Raw genomic sequence first — 26,599 nt, forward strand, 5'->3', positions numbered from 1 at the left:
GTAGTTCATCACATTACTTTATTAGAACACACAATGGTGAAGGAAGCTGGTAAAATTCATTATGTCCGCACAATTTGTGCTCTTTAATTAAGTTACATTCAGGGGGGAGTTCAATTGACAGTGTTACTCGTGAGAATAACGCGTTCCGTGCACTATTAATGTTACTACGGTAATAGTGCACATTATTACCGTTAGTACGGTAATTTCAACATTGATTTTCGCTTGCAGCTCTAAAAACCTTGAGCAGAGAGCCACGTTAAAATTATCGTACTAACGATAATAGGGCGTGGGCCGCGTTATTCGCACAAGTAACGCTGCCAATTGAATTCCCCCATAGAACATCCAGGCCTGCAATAATAACTAATCCGTGTTACATTTACTAAGATCAGTATCAGTTTTCTTAGCAGGCTTGGACTCAAACTTTGTTCCCTTACAGGATACACATATGAAACAGACAGAGACAGAACGTCTTCATGCTCTATGCAGCTTGGTCTCAGACTATACACCATCCCCACCAGAAAGACCGCATGCCTCAATTGACGACATTCCTCCTTCCATTTCTGTGTACATCACTACATTACCGCAGGTGGACACAAGAGAGATCACCATCGACAATGATGCACAACCAATTTTTTCATTCTTATGTTTGTGCTCATGGTGCTGCCTTCCAGCAGACCTGCAGCAGCAAAGGCAACAGCAAACATCTGGCCCCCGAAGATCTTGTCTTCAGTCCCTGTGGAGGTGGATTCTAAAAAGGTGTGGAAGGTTGGTTTCCACGAACAACAGCAGTGGAAACCTAGTCAATGAGAGCGCTGGGAACTGAAATATACCATCATGCGGCATATAGGTTGAGCTCATGTCTTGCACTGAAGGGTTAAGTTGTTACATAGTCTGATTCTACAGATACTAACCTAGGAAACACCTATATTGTACTGACACACTATCCACAATGTTCTGCACATAAATACACCAAGAAAATCATAATCAGATTCTGTTGGCTAAATCCTAAGGATTCAACTGAACACAAATCTTCCTAAACCTGAGAGGAGTTGTCCAAATTTTAATCCAAATTCAGGATTCTGTACATCAATATATTTTTCATATAATACATTTTCCACATTTAGAAATATAGCTGTAACCTAAGTCTTCTAGTTTTAATCTTTCCTTCACCATCAGCCATCTAAAGATACAATGGGGGGTATTTAATTGTCCGCGTATTCGCGTAATATATCGCGAATAAGCGGAACCGCGGACATCGCAAAAAATCAACTTCCTGGAAATTACGGTATTCAATTGTAATACCTAACCCAGCCCCTTATTGCGTAATATCCAACTTGTACGAAGTGCTTTTTTTTTTTTACCCTTTTCCCGCCGTTCGCGATTTCCCGCCCACATTTCTATAAAAAACAACAACTTTCTTTTGCAAAGTGCCATTTTGCAGAGATTTCGATGCTGGTGGCTGATTCCTGAGACCCTCTGGTTTTGTGAGATTCTGGATTGTACTTTTTGCATCTTTATATACCTTTATTCATTATTTTCACATTATTTACATACATTTGCATTACATTTTATTTTGCATTGCATTTTATTTTGCATTACATTATAGTAAGTTATATTTTTACACAGTACTAACACCACACACTACATCAAACACTACACAACACACTACATCAAACACTACACAACACCACACATTTTATTTAATAGCAGACATCAATATACTGCATACAGAAAAAGTGTGCAATAATCACAATTAAATAAAAGTTTAGTTACTTTTTAGCTCCAGCATTACTTTTATTTATTTCAGCTACATAGCAGCTACATAGCATACATATATCAGTATGTCTAGGGAGCATAGGGAAAATCTTTCTGAGCAGGTACACCTGGATGAAGAAGATATCAGCAGTGGAGAAGAGTGGCAGCATGAAACAGAAGAAAGAGAGCGAGCACAAGAAAGAAGAAGACAGAGATTCCTTAAAAAAGTGGCTTCCAGACCCTCGCAGCAATCTACAGTGGCTGAAGAAGATGATGGTGATGATCCTGAGGAAGGTGGTAGTAACATCACCAGAGCACCTTGTTTCTCTGAGCAGCAGAACAACATCCTGGTGGACACGATAGTAACAAACTATGATGTACTTTATGGTAAACGGGCACATGTCAGAAGTCATCAGCAGAGGAACTAGATCTGGCATCAGATCTCTGACAAGGTGACTTCTTGTGGGCAAGTTCCAAAATCTATTGAGCATTGCAGGAAACGTTTCCGGGACTGTAAGCGGATTGTAAAGAAGAAGATGGCTGCGTCCAGGAGGCATGCAAAAGGAACTGGTGGTGGGAAACCTGCAAATATCACCATGAAACCCTGGGAAGTGAGGCTGTCTGAGGTCCTGGATCCTGTACTCGTGGAAGGTGTGGAAGGTGCTGTGGACACAGAGGAACCTTCAACATATTTATCAGAAGGTATGTATATATGTTTATATCTATGATGATGTGTTAATTAATTTTTTTTTATTTTTTATTATTTTTTAAAATAATTTAAATTTTAACACTGTTAAATTTAATTGTAGAGCCAACTTCCAAGCGGCCATCTAAGAAAAGCTCAAAAGGACGTCCTGACACAGCTGCCAGCCAAGTTGGTAAGTGTTTTTTGTTTGACTATATTGATACTTATATATATATTTTACCAGTCACACACATGTACACACACACACACACACACATACACATACACACACACACACACACACACACACACACACATCTCATGTCTAAAATATATTCTCAAACGAAAATCATATGTTATCATTGCCTATGGTTATTGTTACTGTACATTTGTGGTGTTTGTATATAAAATTTATTTTACAATGTACACACACCTGTCGATTGAAATCTGTATACATACAAACCAATATGTAGATGAACCCCACCTTGACAATAATAACATAGGATTTTGGTGTGTGTATATCATGCAGCCAAAAGTTTTTTTCAATGTAAATTAAATATATGTATATATTTTATATGCACACATTCTCAATCACCACTGTTTTATGTATACTCATTTCTCTTTATCTAAAATATACCCATTTTAGTTATATTTTTGATATAGATGAATGAATAAACATTAAACAGGTGGTTGTGAATGTGTGCATATGATTATATATAGATATATCTTTATTTTTTAGGTGTGTGTGTACATATATTAAAATATATACACATACATACTATGGTATAAGAGACAAGAAAACAAACACACACATACACCAAAACATGTGAACGCTTTAGAACATAAAAAAAGTATATTAAAGCTAGACATGTATATATAAGCGTGTTTATTTACATAAATGGATAAATATAGCCATAGCGGTTAAATTGTAGATATTGATCCATTTTTATCGTAATAAACACTCTTATATGTACACATCTACCTTTAATATACTGTTCTTATGGTCTAAAACATGCACATGTTTTTGTGTATGTGTGTGTTTGTTTTCTTGTCTCTTACACCATAGTATGTATGTGTATATATTTTAATATATGTACACACACATATGTGTGTGTGTGTATCGATGTATGTGTTAGGTCAGTTGTGTGTGTGTGTGTGTGTGTGTGTGTATATATATATATATATATATATATATATATATATATATATGATCCTGTGAAAGAAGGCATATAAAGGAGGAGTTTGGTCTTGAACCATATTTTTGTTTTATAATTTAATTCTAATCTATTTAATGACATGGCCCATGATTCATTAAGGATCGTAAGTTTAGAAAAGTTATTTAAGTATCCTGGACAAAAACATGCAACAATGCAAGGTGTGCAAGTTAGTATTCTGTTTTGCACATAAGTTAAATACTGCCTGTTTTTTCCTGTTGCACTAATCTTTGAGAGCTTATTTGTACACATATGATATTTGTGTGTTACGTGAAAAAACAGTCAGTATTGTTTTTTTTTTAAAAAAACATATTAATATTTTGCAGCCCTTTCATTGTAACATTATTTTGGCCGAGTGACCAAAATTAGCAGTTTATATAGTTAAATGCTTAATGAATCAGGCATTATTTTTTTTTGGGCAAACAATAGTCAGGGGCAATTTTTGTTTTTAAAATATGTGTGTCATCAATCAATATCTAAAAACCATTTAAATTTTGTTTTTTGGGTAGTTCAAACACACAAAGACATCCTACTCTCCAAGAAAAAAGGAGCGTGTGCGACAACAGGTATGTATGAAAAAAAAAAATTAATTATTTTTTAAAAAAAATATATCTATGTCTTGTAATAATCTAAAACAAAGCAATTTCAAACAGAAATGCCAAGAAAACAAATGAGTGTATCATTAGTTTCTACGGTGACTAACATCACTGAAAAAAGAAGAAGAGGTTGGTTTAAAAAAAAAAAAAAAAAAAATTCTTACATTTATTAAAATCTGATTTTTGGCAAATTTTTAACATTGCTTATGTTTCAGAGACTGCATTTGAAGAGCAACCATGTAGTTCAAGGACAGAGTTGGCGTCATTGCAGAACATTGCGGAATCCCTTACGGGTGAATGATAGTCCAATATACATTCTACATTAAACATTGAAAAGCCTTTTTTTTTTGTTTATTTGTTAAATATTTCAAATTGTCATTAGGTTAAAATAATCTGTTGATGAGGAAATAAATTATTTACAATTAGATAATAATAGCAACATGTTTTATTGTTTATCCTTAGAAAACCTGAGAGAGAAGCAACAAGAGACAAGAGCTGCAGACAGTGATGTAACCCCTATTGAGGATACAGAAACATGTAATTTTGCTAGAAATGGTAAGTAAAAATTTTCTTTGGCCAAAAATTTCAACTTAGCAGCTATTTATAAATTTCATCATAGGCCACTGATTAAAGGTATATAGGTTAGTCGTTTACAGGGACTTCTTTCACATTGGGCACAATGGGCAGGTGCCCGGCGGCCCTGCAGGCCAGATAAGTCTTTCCGAAGCAGTGCAAGAAAAAAATAAAATGTTTACTTTAGGACAGATGGCGATCTGGCTCCCTCCCTGTTGTCCTCCTCCGTGTGGCGCTGGCAGTGCATTTTGGGTGACACGTCATAACGCCCGCCAGTCAAGCATTGCGGAATGTGAAGGAGTAGGAGAACAGGGAGGTAGCCGGATCGCCAGCTGTCCTAAAGGTAAGTTTGTGGGTTTTTTTCTCTGTTTTTTTTTTTTTTGTCTTGCGCTGCCTCAGACGTATATGGGCCCAGGTGCATGGCTTTACCCGGGGGCCCAAATAGTTGGTAAGAGGGCCCTGGTCATTTAGGATATAAATCAAAAGTTTTGAGTATCTACCAGTAAATTTCCATCATTAATACAAAGTGCCAAGTTCATTCTGACCTTATTATAATGTAACTAACGTCATTAAAAAATGTAATAATGTTTTATTTTTCCAGAATCAGAAGACTCCCATCAGTCTGGTTCTTTATCATTTTCACCAGAAATTCCTGTGATTCAGCGTAAGTGTAGAGTCATAATTATATTTTTTATAATGTCAAACAATATAGCATATTTCTAAATAAATAGTTGTGAGTTTCTATATGTATGTATGTGTATATTTTTTTTTTCTTTCAAAATAGCTACAACAACAACCACAGCTTTTGAGGCCCTGCAGCAAACATTTCAGCGTTTGGAAGACACTTCACAATCTAGAATACAACGTGGGGAAAGTGCACCTTCAACATCTAGTTTTCCAAGACTTACAACACTTGCAAGAGAAATGGAAAACTCCCAGGAAGTGTTTCGGAGAACAATGGAAGACAACATGAGAGGAATCAAAGATGCCATTGTTGGACTTACTGAGGAAATGTCGAAACAGAGGCAATTACAGATAAACACCAATCGAGACATTGCCCCTATTTTTTCCGGAATCTTAGCCTCCCAAGAAAGAACCGAAGTGAGTATTGGAAGAATTTCCAATACTCTAGACCAAATTTCGCAGAACCAGCAACAGACTGCAGCAGCCAATATCCTCATAGCCACCAACCTTCAAAGTTTAAATGAAGAAATGCGCTCAAGAAGGCTTTTGGAAAACCTTTCGGTTAATTTTCCAGAGTGGAATGTGTCAGGAACCATCCCTCAAACAGGACAACCACAAAGTGCTATAAGCAGCTTAAGGACCCCAGAGATACCGTTGGATTTGACAGTGCAGTGTGCAAGGCCAAGCCCAGAAGAATTGCAATCTGCACGAAGAAGACTACTATCATCTTCATCATCAGAGGATCCAGTGATGCAATCTACCCCCAACGTAAGTCAAATGTCTATCTATTTTTTTTATTATCGAATACTTCAATATTTTGTACGTTCAATATGGTCATATTTAATATTAAATAACAACATTTTAGTAACAATATATTTCTGTCATTTTTTTTTTCTTTTTTAGAAATAGAAGATATAATTGATCTGTTGATAAATATGGAGCAACAAGTTTTACAAGTTTTCAACGTTTGAACATTTTGGAATATTTCATTTTGATGATCACAATGAACCTTACATGTAAAAAGGTATGTATTTGTATATTTTTAATAATTCATAAAGATATACATTTTATATATATATATATATATATATATATATATATATATATATATATATATATATACACATACATACATACATACATACATAAATAGAGAGAGAGAGACATAGAGAGAGACATAAAGAGAGACATAGAGAGAGACATAAAGAGAGACATAGAGAGAGACATAGAGAGAGACATAGAGAGAGACATAGAGAGAGAGACATAGAGAGAGAGAGAGAGACATAGAGAGAGAGAGAGAGACATAGAGAGAGAGAGAGAGAGACATAGAGAGAGAGAGAAATAGATATATATACCCAAAACTTCCAATAGAGCGCTTGTGAAGGGCAGATATAAAAACTGACCAATACTTAAATTCTGTAGGCAGCTCCCCAGTCATTCAACACCTGTCTGCAGATGAGGAAGGTACCAGCCGGCGATAGACGTCTTTTTAAGCATATTGGTCTGGTTCATTTACGGTATCACACCATTGTGGCTTGTATTTTAGTTTGCAGCTGTTCATCTTGCCCTATGTCAGGAGGCTATATCTACTATCCAGGATTACCTTGATTACCAGGTTATTCGGGGTGCCATCAGAAGGAATTCATCATATAAATCATTGGCTTGATTACTTTGAATATCTGGTACGGGAAATATATATCTCTGGATGAATACGACTATGTATCACTTATAATTGCACTATGTGTGGCGCCCCCTGTCTTCTATTTTATTTTTATATATATAAATACACACACATTTATACATATATATATGTGTGTGTATATAGATATATAGATATATGTGTATATGAATGCCTATATGTATGTATTTTAAAAAAAAAAAACATTTTTTTTTTAGTTGAAAATACACAAAGTTACAATGGAAAAATGCACGTAATCCTTCAATTACTGGAAGAATATTTAACAATGGTAAGTGTAATATTTGTGTTAAAATTAATCTGATCATTTTTCATTTTATATTAGGTATTATATAATTTTTTTTTCCTGTTTAAATCCCTTAGACAAAAGATTTTATAATCATCTAATGGTCTATGCTACAAATCATTAAGTTATCCAAAGAAGAACTAACGACAAGAACTTAGTTTTGCCTATAATTAAACCCGGTATGTTGTTGATATATAAATGTATATTAAATTGTTTTTATATGTTAATGTTTTTAACAATTGTAACATTCATTGTTAAAAAAAATCAAAATGTTAAATGTTACAGTACAAAAAAAAAAGTTCCAGAAATATTATCAGTGATTTTTTAAAAGATAATACTTAATCCTAATGAAAATTAAAATAGAGGATTTATTGTTAATGATGCTAATGTTGCAATTTTTCTTCAACTGTATTTTGTTTTTGTTTTTTTAAAAAAATTAAAAATTAAACACTTTTTTAAATAATTCACAGCCAACTGAGGAGGATAGAAGAACTACTATGAAAAATACAAGAAATTGGAGAAAAGCAAAGACCACAGGAAAATTAAATTGTGATATATAAATTTTATTGCACAAAGAATATATGTAAATTATTAAAAGATGTTATAGTTTTGGTTTAAAACATGTGTCTTTCATTATTATAATCTAGAAAGATTGTTGTACAATATAATAGAAAAATAAATATTTGTTCAACACATCAATTTGGTTACAAAAAATGTATTAATACATTTTAAAGAGTGATTAACTTTTTGGGATACAAACAAACATTTCTCTTAGAATTTAGGTTTTTGATGGTAATTAAATAGTATACATTATATTTAACAAAAAACAAACAATTGAAGTGGGCCAATATTCCATGCAATCCAGAATCCAATTCCAATTCCATCCAATCCAGTCTGCAATCCACAGTGAAATGGGTGTGTCAGGTACATTTTGGAGAAAGGAAAAGAGAAAAAATGTAATTTCGGTGTGATTATGTGTCAGTAGTGATACTTTACATAAGGTTACATCACACAGAACATAGCATGGTGCAGTTTACATATGTTGACACCCACCTGTCCAAGAAGCTGGCTCTTGAAAAGCTTCATGGCCTCGGTCTTTGAAATCCAGTTGCTGGTTCCGTCTGCAATCCACAGTGAAATGGGTGTGACAGGTACATTTTGGAGAAAGGAAAAGAGAAAAAATGTAATTTCAGTGTGATTATGTGTCAGTAGTGATACTTTACATAAGGTTACATCACACAAAACATAGCATGGTGCAGTTTACATATGATGACACCCACCTGTCCAAGAAGCTGGCTCTTGAAAAGCTTCATGGCCTTGGTCTTTAAAATTCAGTCGCTGGATCCTTTTATCTTAACTAACAGTTATTAACATTAAAACATATTTTCAAATAAAAACATATATATATATATATAAAAATCCTTTAATCGTACGCCGAACAACGATTGTTGGAGCTATCACCCACTAAATAATTTGAAGTCCTGAAAAAAAAAATAAAAAAAAAATAAACTATTACTTATTAATTAATTTATATTTATAAAAAAAAATTATGACATTATAAAATTTACACTTACATGAAAAAAAATCCAAAATTAAACGCTGGCGCTCACGAGTTCCTGTTTCCCGACCAAATGCTGTGGCTGAAGAAAGGTCTTGATCCTGTAAAACAGCAGGATCTATCTCTACCTCCAAATTATTTGCCAAACAGATATTGTGCAGAATGCTGCAAGCAATAACAATAAGGCAAACTTTTGATGGTGAGTACAGAAGCGCACCGCCGGACCTGTCCAAACAGCAGAACCGGCTCTTAAGTAGCCCAAAGGTACGCTCAATTACACCTCTGGTGGCTATATGTGCCGCTTGGTACCTTTTTTCAGCATCAGAAATTGGATTGGACACTGGAGTGAGCAACCAGGGCTGGCTCCCATATCCTGCATCACCTATTAAAAAAATTTTTTTTTTTTATTAGTGCTCTTCTCATTTTAGAAATAATTATTAATAGCGATTACCTAGATATAACTTACCCAGGAGCCATCCATGAGGAAAATCTCCCTCCTCAAACCTCTTGAACACTCCTGAATTCTGCAAAATAAAAGAGTCATGAGAGGAACCAGCAAAGCCAACACAAACACTTAGGATTTTTTTTCTGGCATCATACACCATCTGCACATTCATGGAATGGAAGTGCTTTCGATTTCGAAAGCTCTCTTCCATTCTGTGCGGAGGTGTGAGTGCCACATGGGTGCAATCTATTGCACCCAGGACATTTGGCATACGTGCCATACTATAAAAATTGGATTTGACCTCCTGCCATTCTAATTCAGACTGTGGGAATTTAATAAATTCCCTAGTATGTTTTTTCATGGCTTTAAGGACCTGGAACAAACTCCGTAAAAAATGTGGGTTGGGAGAAACCCGCAATTACGGACAATGTCGGTTGAAAGGTTCCCGACACTAAAAAATGCAATGCCCCAAGCAGCTTTGCCAATCCAGGCACAGCATGGTTTGTGGGGACTGTTGGTTCCAGGTCCTCTTTAAGGAGGTCATATAAAGAATAAATTGCAACTGAGGATAGGCGATATAATCTTATCACCTCATCCTCAGGGACCCCATCAAGTAACCGACGTGTGCGGTACAGACGGGGCCGTGGGACACGACGCCTTGCATCAAGTAATGGAGCCACAGCATTCTCTTCCTCACTTGCAGCCACATGCACATCTACATTCTCCTCTATTTCCAAAGTATTTCTTTCCTCTCCCTCAACAAGCAAACCAGCATGTGCACATTCATCAATACATGCTGCATACATAAACTGCCAAACGTTTGTTGAAAATGGCTCCATTACTAATGCCTTTGTAAATTTCTTATAAAAAAAAATAATAAAAAAAATATAGTATTAATTAACTATTATTATTATTATTATTAATTAACTACCTAGCAGTATAAATACTGCTAGATATTAAACTATTAACAGTTTTTAACTATAAATAATGCTAGATATTAACAATTTTATAGAAATAAAAATCCTTAACTATCTGCTAGATATAAATTTTAGATATACAAAACCAAACAGTTGTCTCAGTCTCCTCTTTAATATTTTCTCTCAGGTCAGTTGAATGAGAAATGAAACTAATGTTTTTTATTTTAATCCAGTGGACTATACCATTTGCTTTTTTCTAAAGGGGGTGTATTTAAATATCATTTTACAAACTTTTTTATTTTCATGGGATTAAAGTTATTTTTATTACACAATTATCAAGTTAGAGAAGTTTAATGAGTATAATATTATCAAAAAAGCCCCATATTAAAATAAGTTTGGATATTAAAGGAATCATTAACGCTTTTAAAAGACCTTCAATGGTGTGATCGAAAAAATGACTAAACGCGATTTTGTTGGACATGCGTTAAAGCGAAAATTTACAATTGAATAGCCTGCCTGCACTTGTTCTATGGGCTTGGTAAGATTTTGCGTAACATGTTTATTTCCGACTTAAACGGGGAAATGGGGAATTGAATTGTGTGCACTCTATGCTAACGCGAAAACGCGTTAAATATTATCGGAATCGCGAAATAAAGGCTAATTGAATACCCCTATTAGGGAGACTGTTTTGACTGTTTTACTGTGTTTAATAGTATTGGGAAATATTCTTGAAAGTGGTTAGACAGCTGCTCAATTTTGGAATTATAACATTGTATTACTACTCTATATTGATATAACTATTTTTTAGTACTGTGATCAGTAGCTGTTCACGTATAGATGTCATCGCACTGTAAAATCACCAATCTATAGGGGTGAAAAATGTTTTATTATAGCATTGGGCAATGAACAACATATGTTATGGTCACATTAATATTAACAGTCTGACATTGGGTTGTCTTGGAAAATAAACTAAAATAGTGTTTCATTAGCATTGGTCTCCAGAATGGCAGCAAAATAATCAGTTATTATAAATAAATAATAAATATAATTCTGTCTCAATTGTATTTACCAGTATAGGTTACTTTTAAAAAAAATAAGTGTTATAGTGTATGATATGAGTAAATATAATATGGCAATACCATCCTGCATAATAGTATATGGGTCCATTATAATGGGCATGTTTCTTAAGGCTGCCAGTAGAATGTAAATTAGAATGTAAAACCAGGACAGCTATTGACCCCTGCAGCGCGGTCATCAGCTGACATGGAAATGGTGATGTCATCAATGTACCGTCATCCAGGTATTCAGACTGATCCCTAGACAGCCAAAACTGTACAATATGGCCATTCATGTTACTGTGTAGTTACTGTGTAGTTAATGTATAGTTAATGTACAGGGTGCAGGTAGCATTCATCTAGTGTAATCTGGATATAATAGCTTCTTACATGTCAATAATAATTAGATTAAATGACACTGAATGTTCTAGTACTGACAAGGCTGACCTGTCCAAGTCTCAAAATTGTTACCTATTAAAGGTTTCATCTCATTGTGGTTATATTAGTTTAAAAAGCATCATACAGTAGAGAAAGCAGAAATGTATAACCACCAAATTCATAAAGTCTGTAACAGAATATCTTGTTTCACGCAGAATAAACTGGGGAAAAGCGTCAAGGGCCCCTTGTCTCCCCACCATATTTAGTGGAGGGTAAGTTCATGATTGTTAGCGCAGTAGGTCATATACTGATCATATAATTCTATTATTGCAAATAAATGTAATAGATTAAAGGGCGTATTGATGATAGGGAAGAAAACCCTTTCTCCAGTGAAAACTGGAATTTCTTCCAGATTTAGGGCTATTACCTATTTAGCAAAGCCCCCAGCCGGTGACAGCTATGGCTGGGTATCAGCAGCAGCACCTTTCACCGGCGGTCTCTGGTGATAGCTTCCCATGGAGAAGCCTACTTACCATGGACATCGGTGGTACAATTACCGCTGCTGTTCTGCTATCGCCATCTCAGATTGCAGACAGCAGGAGAGATATTTTTATTTAAATAAAGCTTCTCTTTGAATCGGATTACTCTGAATCAATTGCAAATAAAAAAAATGTATTTGTTAAACATTTTATTTATTTGTTTTCAATTTTTTAATGGAGTGGAGTTGGAAGTCCAAATCCAGGCTCCCAGTCTCGGTGTGCATGTGTGAGCCAGTAAGCCGGGTCAGACATGTGCAGATGCATGGAGGACTGTCTGGTGACACAGTAATACTCCTAGTCCTGATACCAGCCAGTATCATTGGGTGCTGAGTATCACACAGCTGCCCCAGGGAACTTTTATTGTTAAATAGCAGAATTAGGAAGTTCTCTATCTCTGCCATAATACATAGTATCATATACTCACCTGTCCCTCTATCTACAACCAATGAACAAGCACATAATAGACTCAGAAGTGAGATGTCATTGTGTAGGATGTCACTCAGCGTGACTGCTGGTGACTCATAGTTCAGACAGAATATACCCCTGCTCTGTGTGAGCTCACTGAGAGACATACACAATGCTATCTTTTATCACTGTTATTTATCATTATAAAATCCCCGGCGTCACTGGTAGGCAGCGGTAAGCAGAGACTTACCTCCTCGCTGGCCAGTCTGGGTCCCATCTGCACACGTGTGATCCGGCATTGTCGGCTCTCACATGCGCACTCAACGGACCGCCCGGGCTTAGGCCTAAAGTAGCTGATTCAAAGAAAATTAAAACAAAACAAGTGAATGAATATAAAAAAACTATTGAAAAAAAAAAACTATTGAAAAACAATTTTAATTAGAAACATTATTTAATTAAATAAAGCATTTCCGCTCTAAGGCTGCCCCAATAAGTGGTTTGTGGCAGTACAGATACCATCACAATCCTTCTTAAATAGGGTTTCCCATCAATTGGGAAGCTACCGCAGGCGGCAGATGGAGAAGGCAATACCCAGCGATACCTAGTGCCGGCTTCGGAGGTTAGTAAATAGGGAGAAGCCCCATTTCTGGTGAATACACCACTATTCACCGGATTTAGGTTCTCTTCACCCTATGATAAATACACCCCTAAATCTTTCCCCGCTATGTCACACCCCTCTTGGAACAGCCCCATTAGAGTTAGGACTTGTCCTTGTTTTATCTATGTGTCCAATGTCAGCCCCCCCCTTATCTGATGTCTGTGTAACCTGTCTCCTGTCTGATGCACTTAGCTGCCTCCCTTGTCTTCTGTCTTCTGCTTTGGTCTCTTATTTGCCCCTCGTTGTCTCTTGTCTTCACGTCAGTAATCTGGTCCAGGCAGACTATTGATATCAGTGACCGGGAACATTCACATCAATGTCTGCAATTCTTTTTCTTTCAGATGGAGTACTGAAAACAACCTCTGGTAATGTTTCAATCAGTTACACATGACAGGGTTCATGTAACATACATGTAGATATACATGCATTTACTTATGTGTTTGTGCATGTGTTCTGGGCCTGTTTGGCTCAATTCAATAAGTCGCTAATGGGTATAACAACTAGATAAAATAAAAAGTAAAGACAACCACCCTGTACAACTGCACAAATTGGAGCTGATGCCAACTTGATTGTATAATGGGAGTAAATTACTCTTAAATAAGAGCACAGAATCATAGTGTATTTTCACCCACATGCAGAGCCGGATTTAGACGTCATAGGGCCCTAGGCAGGATACTGTTTTTGGGCCCCCTCCCTGAAACAATCCATAGCACCATATTTTTGCAGCCTACCATATACCCCTATAGTTACGTAGAAGTGAAAGCATGTGCCGCCGCATGCCTACCATATACCCCTATAGTTAAGTAGATTTGAAAGCATGTGCCGCCGCCAAAGGAGGTGAGGGCGTGGCTTGCATCTTTGGGGGCGTACCTAACATGTGAAAAGAGCAAGGCCACCCTGCTGCAGAAAAAGGCACCCCTAAATAATTACCAAGCAGTCCCGTTTTTTTAAGTAGTTGGGTCAAAACAACATAATAAATATTGAAGTCAGGGCAGAAATACTTAAGTTGTTTGCAAAAATAATACGCATAAATCCAAGTATGTGCTCTTGTCACTTTTGTCCCTCTATCATCACACTGTGCCCCTTCATTGTCACTTTTGCCCCTTCACAATATCACATGTGCCCTTTCCCCATCACCTCTGTGCCCATCACCATCCCCACCTCTGTGCCAATCACCATCACCACCAATGTGCCAATCACCATCACCACCTCTGTGCCCATTACCACCTCTGTGCCCTTCACCATCACCACTTCTGTGCCAATCACCATCACCACCTCTGTGCCTCTTCACCATCACCACCTCTGTGCCCTTCACCATCACCACTTCTGTGCCAATCACCATCTCTGTGCCCTTCACCACCTCTGTGCCCCTTCACCATCACCACTTCTGTGCCCCTTCACCATCACCACTTCTGTGCCCCTTCACCATCACCACTTATGTCCCTTGTTTTACTTACCTTTCTATTGCGCGCTGCTCCTCCTCCGTCAGTCCAGATGTAAAAAAAAAAAAGAAAGAGTCACGTGATCGCTCGTCGGGTCCCGGCAGCCTCTCCTCCTCTCTCTATCACTGAGACACTGAGAGGAGAAGAGGCTGCCGGGACCCGATTCGCAGCACCCGACCCCCCCTCCCCCGATTCGCGCCCCCCCCCCCCGTGACTCGTGCGGGGAGGGGCCGATTTATTTTTTTTTCCATTTTTTTAAAAAATTACTTCTGTCCCCCCCAGCTGTGCCCCCCGAGAGCCGCTAGGCCCTAGGCAGGTGCCTAGGTTGCCTAGCGGTAAATCCGGCCCTGCCCACATGCAGAGCCACACAACTCCCGATGCCTCCGCATCAGCAGCATATGGGCCTGGTCTACGTCATATCATCAGCCAGTATTTGCACGGTGCACATTGCACCTGTCCTATAGCAGATGTATAAAATACCCCTCCTACCAGACATATATGTGTGTTTCTGTAGGTCTGCATGAGCTGCCTTGTGTAATCTAGCCCTTACTGTACTCGGCCATTGTCAGGACCCCCTTCTCACCTCTCCAGCTGTAAGGGGGCGCATGTGTCACATAGGAAAAAGTCTACATAGGTGTACAGCGTGTAGCCGCTATCTGAGCATGCGCAGAGTGATATCACACCAGACGCGCTACTCACACTGGCTTACGTCTCACTATGCATCAGCCCCATTACCTTACAATAAATCACATAGGAGGATAGTTCAGCAGTGAAAAAATTACTCTCTCAGACAGATTTAATATAAAAGTAACTTTTATTGTATCTTGTAAAATAATTCCTGATATTGCAAAGGGGTAAAATAAAAGCAGCTGTAGTCTGCGCTCATATAACAATGAATAACTACTGCTGTCCTCCGCTGACTGCAAGTAACAAGTTATAGCTGAAGAGTTAGAACCTCAGGAATCTATTGTCTAAGTGCAGCTGCAGTGGCGCACGCAGGTCTCCAGAAACCCCCCCCCCCCTGCGCTAACTAAGTGGCCACCATAGCTTCACTGTCCTATACAGTAGCCGCGGCGCTGTCAAACAACCGTCCGCGGCAGTGCTGTATTGTATACAGCACCGTATAGGCTGCTGTATAGGACAGCGAGGGGGAGGGGGGGGGGAACCCCTCCTGACAATCCTGCGTGCGCCCCTGAGCTGTACGGGGGTCATTTTATTTTATTTAGTTGTTACTACATTACACTGTTGTTCTTCCCCTTAGTGGTGTAATGTCTGTTGTTTTATCTGCTGTTTACTAATAGAGGCGCAGATCAGGCAGCCAGTGTACAAAATGACATGAAGCAAACTTTTATCAGGGATAATGTACCCCCTACTGTAAATTATAAGGATATTTTACCCAGGTGTTAAATAACTAAACAAACACAAGGCCATAGACTGAATGCTGGTGTACAATCTTCTAGGTGACTTTCCACATCCATAATAACTTATAGTAGTGTACACTGAATTGGTGACATTGGAATGGATTATAGACAAAGACATCACAACTCAACACATCACAAGATATTATTTCCAGGAGATTATACATATATTTGCTTCAGCTGTGTGTTATGAGACTATTAACCTTCACACATATTTGGAGAATTACTGTGTATTCCAGGCACATCGAAAATTAATTTGAACACTATAACAAACCCCCTAATTTATGATACGTAATAAGTATAACAAACTAAATCTGACGGTCAATAGTTTCATTCAAAACTTATATTAGGATCCTCTGTCTACATTAGAATAGTACACACATTTCATTAGAGATCTCCCTGTGAATGTTATGTAATTATGGGTAATTACATCCCTGGGGGTCAGAAGTATAACATGAAGATTGACAAACTGATCTTCATCCACATGTGCTGGGTAGAAGAAGTACAGCAGGTAACAATGGCTTGGCTGTAATGTGTCATGACTGAAGTATGCCAGCACTGATAATATGCTTGTTTGTTCAAGAGCCGTACATCACACACATGTAGTCCTAATACTGCTTTATGTCATGTATTGTATGTAAGATAATTGGGTCACTCATCGGAATATACCAATCATTATTTTATCTAGGTACGATTCAGATGAAGCGCAGGCCGAGGAGGAAATGCCTAAGTAAGTGTAACGTTCCTAATAGTAGGGAGCAGACTAACATACCGCTACATTGTAACATGTAGGAGACATATTAAGAAACAATGATTTAATTTTCTATATGTCCATAGCTCTGGTCCTCGCTATTTATTCTGGGAGGGGAATAATATGTAAATATGTATAATAGTTAATCACACGTAATATACATCTGATGCTGTCATCATCGTCAGCCCACATCTATACACTAAATGCAGCCAAGTCTGACCAGACCATATCCCCAGGGTGTGTGCTACACTTACATGCCCCTGCTGCACTCTACTTACCTGCCCCTGATCTGCCCCCCCCAGGGTGTGTGCTACACTTACATGCCCCTTCTGTACTCTACTTTCCTGCCCCTGATCTGCCCCCCCCCCAGGATGTGGGCTACACTTACATGCCCCTGCTGTACTCTACTTACCTGCCCCTGATCTGCCGTCCCCGCGGGGTGTGGGCTACACTTACATGCCCCTGCTGTACTCTACTTTCCTGCCCCTGATCTGCCATCCCCGCGGGGTGTGGGCTACACTTACATGCCCCTGCTGTACTCTACTTTCCTGCCCCTGATCTGCCGTCCCCGCGGGGTGTGGGCTACACTTACATGCCCCTGCTGTACTCTACTTTCCTGCCCCTGATCTGCCGTCCCCGCGGGGTGTGGGCTACACTTACATGCCCCTGCTGTACTCTACTTACCTGCCCCTGATCTGCCCCCCCACAGGGTGTGTGTTACACTTACATGCCCCTTTTGTACTCTACTTACCTGCCCCATATCTGCCCCCCTAGGGTGAGTGCTACACTTACATGCTCCTGCTGCATTCTACTTACCTGCCCCTGATCTTCCCCTACCCCCCCCCAGGGTTTGTGCTACACTTACATGCCCCTGCTGTACTCTACTTACCTGCCCCTGATCTGCCCCCCCTCAGGGTGTGGGCTACACTTATATGCCCCTGCTGTACTCTACTTACCTGCCCCTTCTGCCCCCCCAAGGTGTAGGGAGCCGCACATGTCAGTTACTCAAAGCTTACACTTGAGGCTCCCTAGGGTTACTTTATAGTTAATGTACAGTGTTCAGGTAGCATTAATCTACTGTAATCTGGATATAAGAGCTTCTTACATGCCAATAATAATTAGATTAAATGACACAGAATGTACTAGTATTGACAACAAGGCTGACCTGTCCAAGTCTCAAAATTGTTACCTATTAAAGGTTTCATCTCATTGTGTTCATATTAGTTTAAAAAGCATCATACAGTAGAGAAAGCAGAAATGTATAACCTGTCCAAGCAAGCGCTAAATATGTCATACACTGAAAATGGGAAAAGGCTAAATATGTCTATATAGAGTATATAAGGTAACATTTTAGGCACATATAGTGATTGTAGTGGTTTATGTAACCACCAAACTCATAAAGTCTGTAACAAAATATCTTGTTTTACACAGGCCAAAATCCGCAAGGCCCGCAAGCCTCCCCCCCATTATATATAAAAGGTAAGTTCATGATTGTTAGCGCAGTAGGTTATATACTGATTATATGAATCTATTATTATGAATAACTGTAACAGATTAAAGGGCGTATTGATGATAGGGAGAAAAGCCCCCGGGCCGGTGACACCTATGGCTGGGTATCAGTAGCAGCACCTTTCACCGGCGGTCTCTGGTGATAGCTTCCATGGGGAAGCCTACTTACCATGGACATCGGTGGTACAATTACCTGCTATCGCTATCGTCATTTAAGGTTGGTAACAGCAGGGGAGATAATACTCAAAAAAAGGCTTAATTTTTTCATGTAAATAAAGACTTTCTTCCAATCAGATTCTATCACTGTTATTTATCATTATAAGATCCCCGGCGTCACTGGCAGGCAGCGGTAAGCAGAGACTTACCTCTTCGCTGGCAAGTCTGGGTCCCATCTGCACACGTGTGACCCGGTATTGTCCGCTCTCACATACGCACTCAATGGACCGCCCGGGCTTAGGCCTAAAGTAGCTGATTCAAAGAAAATTGTAAAAAAATAAGTGGAAACAAAATTGAAAAAATTGTTAAAAAATAAAAAAAGTACATTTTGAAAATAATTGTAACTTAAAAAAAAATTATTATTTAATTAATTAAAGCATTTCCACTCTAAGGCTGCTGCAATAAGTGGTTTGTGACAGTACAGATACCATCACAATCCTTCTTAAATAGGGTTCCCCATGCATGGGGAAGCTACTGCAGGTGGCAGATGGAAAAGGCAATACCCAGCGATACCTAGTGCCGGCGTCGGAGGTTAGTAAATAGGAAGAAGCCCCATCTCTGGTGAATACACCCCTATTCACCGGATTTAGGGATCTTCTCCCTATAATAAATACACCCCTATATCTTTCCCCCTCTATGTCACACCCCTCTTGGAACAGCCCCATTAGAGTTAGGACTTGTCCTTGTTTTATCTATGTGTCCAATGTCAGCCCCCAATTACCTGATGTCTGTGTAACCTGTCTCCTGTCTGATGCACTAAGCTGCCTCCCTTGTCTTCTGTCTTCTGCTTTGGTCTCTTATTTGCCCCTCGTTGTCTCTTGTCTTCACGTCAGTATTCTGGTTCAGGCCGACTATTGATATCAGTGACCGGGAACATTCACATCACTGTTTGTAATTCTTTTTCTTTCAGATGGAGTACTGAAGACAACCTCTGGTAATGTTTCAATCAGTTACACATGACAGGGTTCATGTAATAATACAGGGATAATAATAATACTACTACAGGACTCATATCAATAAGCCAGATGTTAATGTATAAGAACAATAATAATGTATATGTAATAAGTGACTATATAACACTGCCCAGAAATGACCACAGTACACTGATACCACTACACACACTACCACGTGCATTAATGAGTGATGGAGAAATGGACTTACACCTGTTTTTTTGTTCTTTTAGGGATCAAAAAGACCAGAAGGTAAGTGTATACACTAATAACATATTGCACATACATGGCACATACATGGCACATACATGGCACACAGTAATTTCTTCTTGACGTAAAGCCATACTTAGAAACACCTTGTTATATAGTCAGTAGTGCCAGCATTCAGTTGTCCCTGAAAATAATAGGTAAAAGCTGACAGTTTCTTTGTTACAGAATGATTCCTGACTATGCTTCTTCCTCAGAATCCTACAGATCTGTTCTAGTTACCGCTTGTAGAACATCTGCTACATAGAAAACAGAATATAGTCTACACTGTGTTTATGTTGCTTCTACTGTGTATAGAACAGTGAGCGCCTATAGATTAGCATTAAACGTTCCTCGTACCTTAACCCCTATATCCTAGTGTAATGATTGGCTGCAACCTCGTGAATACTGGGTTCAGCCGCTTTGTGTGGTGTCATTTCCACAACAGCTTTACAATTGTATTATACTGTAGATGTGATATTTAACATACCGTATATACTCGAGTATAAGTCGACCCGAATATAAGCCGAGGTACCTAATTTTACCACAAAAAACTGGGAAAACTTATTGACTCGAGTATAAGCCTAGGGTGGGAAATGCAGCAGCTACTAGTAAATTTCAAAAATAAAAATGATATATACAATCTATAAAAACAAATGTATTGTTCCCAGACTAGATAAATAAATAGGATGATTGACTGGTGTAGCAATACCAACATGTAATATATCACAAAGGATATATAGGAGATGCAGACCTCAATAAACAGTACTGAAGGGAATGGTGGTATATCCGGAGGCTCCAAACTGTATAGGACATAACAATAAGTAACAATGCAGAGCAGTGTTGGTGTGTATAACTCACGATTTCTTGATAGCAGTTCTCAGTCCGTCCGCGGTATTCCTTAAAGACTGCAAGCAAACAGATGGGGTGCGCTGACTATAATAGCCGTCCAGACACAAAGTCTTTTGAAGGAAAGTTCCTAGCTCCGTTTGGTCCTACCACTCCAATAGCGCTGGTTGAAGTAGTGATGTTTCCATTCTTCAGACGCGCCTGTGCAGGAGGTTCCTGACGTCCCGGCTGTTACTGATTTCCTCATGTCTCACTAAACAGGCTGTCAGTGCAGTCCAGCGCTGCAGCGGCAGAGGATGAATGGGATGTGAAGCGATGAATGGTAAATGAATCATCGCTTCACATCCCATTCATCCTCTGCCGCTGCAGCGCTGGACTGCACTGACAGCCTGTTTAGTGAGACATGAGGAAATCAGTAACAGCCGGGACGTCAGGAACCTCCTGCACAGGCGCGTCTGAAGAATGGAAACATCACTACTTCAACCAGCGCTATTGGAGTGGTAGGACCAAACGGAGCTAGGAACTTTCCTTCAAAAGACTTTGTGTCTGGACGGCTATTATAGTCAGCGCACCCCATCTGTTTGCTTGCAGTCTTTAAGGAATACCGCGGACGGACTGAGAACTGCTATCAAGAAATCGTGAGTTATACACACCAACACTGCTCTGCATTGTTCCTTATTGTTATGTCCTATACAGTTTGGAGCCTCCGGATATATCACCATTCCCTTCAGTACTATTTATTGAGGTCTGCATCTCCATCACCCGAGTATAAGCCGAGGAGGGCTTTTTCAGCACAAAAAAAGTGCTGAAAAACTCGGCTTATACTCGAGTATATACGGTATTTACATCCCCTAATCTAGTATATTTTTATACATGTTTCTATAATCTCTCAGAGGGTAGCACAAATGTATATTCATGTAATTATCTCTCAGCCTCAGCAGTGTGGTTACTTTCTGAGGATAGGGGGGTTCAGGTTGTGTTTAGTTTGTGTAATATAACACTTATTACCAGTTATTTATATAGTGCCTACATAACACTTTTCTTAAACTTTGCTTTTCCTGTAGGATGACGAACCCGCTGAACAAGGTATGTACTGTGTCACCACTAGTCCTATACACCAATGGTTTATTACTGATTGGTCAGGACCCAAAACATGGGTCTCCACAGCCTTTATGGTGGGTACCCATGATCCTCTCTGTGCAGACCTGTTGTGTGCTACTAAGTAATAATGAGTCATGTACCACACAGGCCTAAGCTGGGTTATAGTGAAGGTGGAGTCTGGAGGAGTGTGCCCTATAATGGCAGTAATACATTTTAATGCACTTTTATTTACAGAATATACGTAATCAGAGGCATTGTTATAAAGGTGCATGAGCTGTTATAGAATGGAACACAATCCCCAAATACCTAAACATTATAGAGTCATGGGCTGCAGAGCTGATTCACAAACATAATATGGGCAAAAAGTGAAGAACTTTAATTTAATCTTTAGAGACAAATAATTTGTAAAGCATAACCCTTATATGTTTCACAATTGTTTACAATATGTTTTCTCTTCTTTTCAGGGGAATACACGAACAGAAGGTACTTAATATGATAAGACCACAGATCTGATACAATACAATATACATCACAATAGTCATTTAGCTCAATACATTCATAGTTTAATTCTCATTAGCAAAACAACCCCAATATGAGAACAAATTCCTCTCCCCTCTAATGATTTTTTATAAGCACCCCCCAGTCAGGGTAACAGACAACAGTACCCTGCAACAACCTCATTATTACTAACAAATCTCACAAATGGGATGGCTATGGTGCATCATCTTGTGGTACAAACACAAATGGGAACATATATATGTGAATAAACATCATGTGTCTGATTCATCTTCTGGTGTAAGTCCATTTGTGCCGTATCTTGTGTGAACTAGCTCTGTACATGCTCAGAAAAGGATCTTATGCCAATTAATGTAATTGTATGCAATTCATGTCCAAATGTAAATGACACGACTGCCTACAACTCGATTCAAGTCCTGGGTATCTCGTATGTTTGCATTTGTAGTTGTATCATTTGCACCAACTACAGGGCAGGTGTCAGTGCCGACTGATAGTGATGACTGACACAATATCGTCTTTGCATTAAAAACTACATGGATGCGTGCCACTAGATAGCACAGAACATTTGTATGTAAGAGAGAATATCAAAACATATTGTATGTACAGTACGCATTAAGAATGTCACGGTTTATGTATTTAATGTAAAAAAAGGAAAACACATTTTTACTGATGATTATAGTATTATGAGTTGTTAATTTATTTTAAAGAATATTTTTTTTGCATGTCTTCTGATGGGACTGTATATTTTGAATATCCTGCACTGTGTTCTGACTGCTAACATACAACAAGTAACGTTTAGGCAGAGTGTACTTACACCCAGATCCAAATTGAAATGTATCTTGAGATCCGCTTGGAGTTAAATACGGTCGGAACTGTGCTCAAGTTTCATGCTCGTTTTTTAACCACAAGTTGTGTGCAGGTTGCGTCCGAACATGAATCAGGCCAAATATATATCTAAGTACCTCAATGACACAGAGATGAAGGTTACATTACTATACAGACTCCACAAAATCTGTCCCTCCAAGACTGATGTTTTTTCTTCTAAACTATAACACATCTATTATGTAAGACATTACTGTAAAATCAACAATTTGCCTTCGTGTGGTAACGTCTGTCTTCTGCTTCTTATTAGGGGCATAAGAAAAAGAGTCTCAATGGTGTTTCGTGCTGTAGCCAGGTAAGTAACCTTATTTTGCATTAACAGTCACCATGACCTCACAACTAAATTGAATAGCCCCCACCATCAAATAAACAGCCCCCACCAATAAATTAATAGCTCCTACACCCAATAAATGATTAGCCCCCACCCTCACCACTATATTAATAGTCCATGCCCCCACCCATATTAAATTAAGAGCCTCCCTCCCGCCACACTTCCCTGCCTACATCTGTATCTTGTCTACGTGTAATTGCGCACCATGTGTAACGCTATCAGCGGGTGGGAGGGGAGAATTGGATTAAGTGATCTGCAGCCCCATGTAGTAAGGTGACTAGTCCTGGGAGAGGGACCAGCCTGGTAATCAGTGGCAGCATACCATGTCCTGGATCTTCCACCAATCCATTCTCAGGCTGGGTAGTGTCTGGGCCGCAGGTGCTTGTCTGCTTCCTCCGCAGACATTAACAGAACACCATACTAACAAGAGAACATTCTGCCTACATATAAATCAAGGACTGAGCTGACCCCAGAAGTAAAGCGCTGCAAAAACACCTAAACAAATATGACACATATATACTAACTGACATGGCGGTATACATAATGGTAACACAATGTACACACTTGCTATAAAAATATCCATAGGAATAATCTATGTAAACCAATAAAAACGAAAGTAGTTATCATTAAAAGGATATCTACTATATAAATGCCTAGTGGCGTGTGTGGGAAAAAAAAACCAAGCTGCAGCGCCACCTGCTGGGCAGAGTTATACACTGACCTATATATTTCTTGAAGGAGAAGTGACAGTTGGGAGTGGTTGGTGGTTGCCGGGGGTGACAGTGGGGAGTTTTTAACACCTTAAGTAGCTTGATGAAGGATGTGGCGATGAAGATGAAGGATGAGGTGATGGAGAAAAATGATGAGGTGGTGACATGTGGACAAAACCACGTTAAAAAAGGGCGCTTGCGTCGGGAAGTAACGCTCTTCCCCTGAGGAGGCCTGGGCTAGGCCCAAATGCATGACAAGAACCTTTTTTTTTTAAACTCTTTATTTATGCAAAAAAAAAGGAGTTCCACATAGCAGATAATAAAAAAAGAAAAACATTTGAACATAAGAGCCAAAACATGTCAATTGAGAAACGAAAAAAAAAAAAAAAAGTCAGGCAAATGACATATTGTTACAAAAATTCCTAAACATAAAAAAAGCAGTAAGTTAACCCATGGAAAGGAGATAGGCTGACCCAGCCAAGGATGTTGGAAGACTCAACTGCCCTGGAACTCTTTATCGATGCTGTTTTTATTTTTTTATTTTTTAGAGAGAGAGATAGAAGAGAGAAAGAGGAGGGAGGCGGGGGGGAGAAGGGGTGGGGATGACCTGGTAAGAGCTTCTGAATAAAATAGCCTTTTAAGTAGCAGGCATATTTGCTTGATGAAAGGAGTACCAAAAGTTCCACACCTTATTGAAATTTATAATTTTGTCATGGAAAAGGCTGGTGATGTATTCCATAGAGGCCATGTACCACACACGAGAGACTACACTTTGGAGGCTGGGTGAATGGAGGGACTTCCATTCCTTCGCTATCTGGAGGCGAGTAGCGGCACAGATGTGTTGAACAAGTCTATCTGCCTGTTTAGTTAGGCCTTTGACCCGGGAGCATAGCAGCATAACCATTGGGTCAGGTAACACCTCAACGTCTAAGATTTTTGTCATTAGGTCAGCCACCTGGGACCACAAATTTGAAACACTAGGGCATGTCCACCATATGTGGTAGAATGAGCCCACCTCCCCACAACCTATCCAACATGAGTCTGAAGTGCCAGGATATATTATATGAAGCTTTGAAGGCACTAGATACCATCTTGTATATACTTTAAATGTGTTTTCTCGTATTGAGGTGTTAATGGAGATTTTGGAGATTCTCACCCTTAGCCTGGACCATCCCTCCCGATCCAGAACTCTACCAGTATCCCGAAGCCATGCCGCCTCAAACGATTCCGCAGTGTCAGTTTTTGGTTCCAGGAAATTATGGTATACCAAAGATATTAGTCCTGGGGCTCCTGGCCTATACACACAGCTCCTCTCAAAAGGAGTGAGGCTACGTAGCTTAGAAGATCTACAGAGTGATTGAATAAAGCCTCGGATTTGAGTGTAAGCAAACTGTAAGGACGAAGGAAGGCCCTTTTTTTCTCTTAGATCCGGGAAAGTCTGGGGAGCAAAATTTCCCAAATTGTGAGTAAACTGAGTGATACCCGCCTCTTGCCAGGGGCGCGAGAATGACCGCATATTTCCTGCCGGAAAATCCGGATGATGCCACAGTGGGGTAAGAGGAGAAGGAAATGAGGTGAGCTCCCACTTTCTATGGAGCTTGTCCCACAAGTTGAGTGTGGACTGTATGGAGGGGTGCGAGTACACTGAGGCCGGCCTTTGAACTCTGGGGAGCCAGGGGAGCGAATTCAGGTTGTGATCTGGTGTATGTGCGTTCTCTAGGTCGACCCATCTCTTGATCCCTGGAGCAGACTGCCAGGAAATGATATGACTAAGGTTAACTGCATGATAGTAGCGCTCAAAGAGCGGAAGTCCATATCCCCCTGACTGAGTGGATTTAGCTAGGCAAGACCTTTTGAGTCTCGATTTTTTCCCTTGCCAGATAAATGTACCGCATGAAGATTGCAGGTTCGTTAGGAAAGTACCTGGGATTGGGATTGGTAAGGTCTGGAAAAGGTATAAGACTCTAGGCAAAACGTTCATTTTTATCACACTAATCCTACCAAACCAGGAGACAAAAAGCGAATCCCATTTGGCCAGGTCTCTTTTTATTGAATCAAATAAGGGGGTGTAGTTGGCGTGGAATAGTTGTTTGTATTCTTTTGTGATCTGAACCCCTAAATATCGTAGCGCCTTTGGGCGCCATTGAAAATCGAACGAGGATTCGAGAATAGTTTTGGTGACAGTAGGGACTTGGAGTGAAAGGGCTTCCGATTTGGAGTTATTTATTTTATAG

At 39.2% G+C, this 26,599-nt stretch overlaps 3 long non-coding RNA genes across 3 annotated transcripts; 2 read left to right on the forward strand and 1 right to left on the reverse strand.

Annotated features, from left to right (window-relative positions):
* Nucleotides 1-2,331: 2,331 nt before the first annotated feature.
* Nucleotides 2,332-4,187, forward strand: LOC142108898 (uncharacterized). Its single transcript, XR_012680246.1, has 3 exons — nucleotides 2,332-2,457; nucleotides 2,565-2,633; nucleotides 4,164-4,187. It is a non-coding gene; the product is annotated as an uncharacterized LOC142108898 (long non-coding RNA).
* A 1,712-nt stretch (nucleotides 4,188-5,899) lies between these two features.
* LOC142108905 (uncharacterized) lies at nucleotides 5,900-8,055 on the forward strand. The gene is made up of 6 exons (XR_012680247.1): nucleotides 5,900-6,275; nucleotides 6,411-6,531; nucleotides 7,054-7,189; nucleotides 7,404-7,474; nucleotides 7,567-7,668; nucleotides 7,960-8,055. It is a non-coding gene; the product is annotated as an uncharacterized LOC142108905 (long non-coding RNA).
* Nucleotides 8,056-8,244: 189 nt separating this feature from the next.
* On the reverse strand, nucleotides 8,245-9,585 carry LOC142108910 (uncharacterized). Its single transcript, XR_012680248.1, has 5 exons — nucleotides 9,514-9,585; nucleotides 9,064-9,429; nucleotides 8,770-8,970; nucleotides 8,543-8,610; nucleotides 8,245-8,383 (listed from the first exon to the last, which is right to left on the reverse strand). It is a non-coding gene; the product is annotated as an uncharacterized LOC142108910 (long non-coding RNA).
* Between the last annotated feature and the right edge of the window lie 17,014 nt (nucleotides 9,586-26,599).

The sequence above is a fragment of the Mixophyes fleayi genome, chromosome 1 (genome assembly GCF_038048845.1).
Source record: "Mixophyes fleayi isolate aMixFle1 chromosome 1, aMixFle1.hap1, whole genome shotgun sequence".
Classification (NCBI taxonomy): domain Eukaryota; kingdom Metazoa; phylum Chordata; class Amphibia; order Anura; family Limnodynastidae; genus Mixophyes; species Mixophyes fleayi.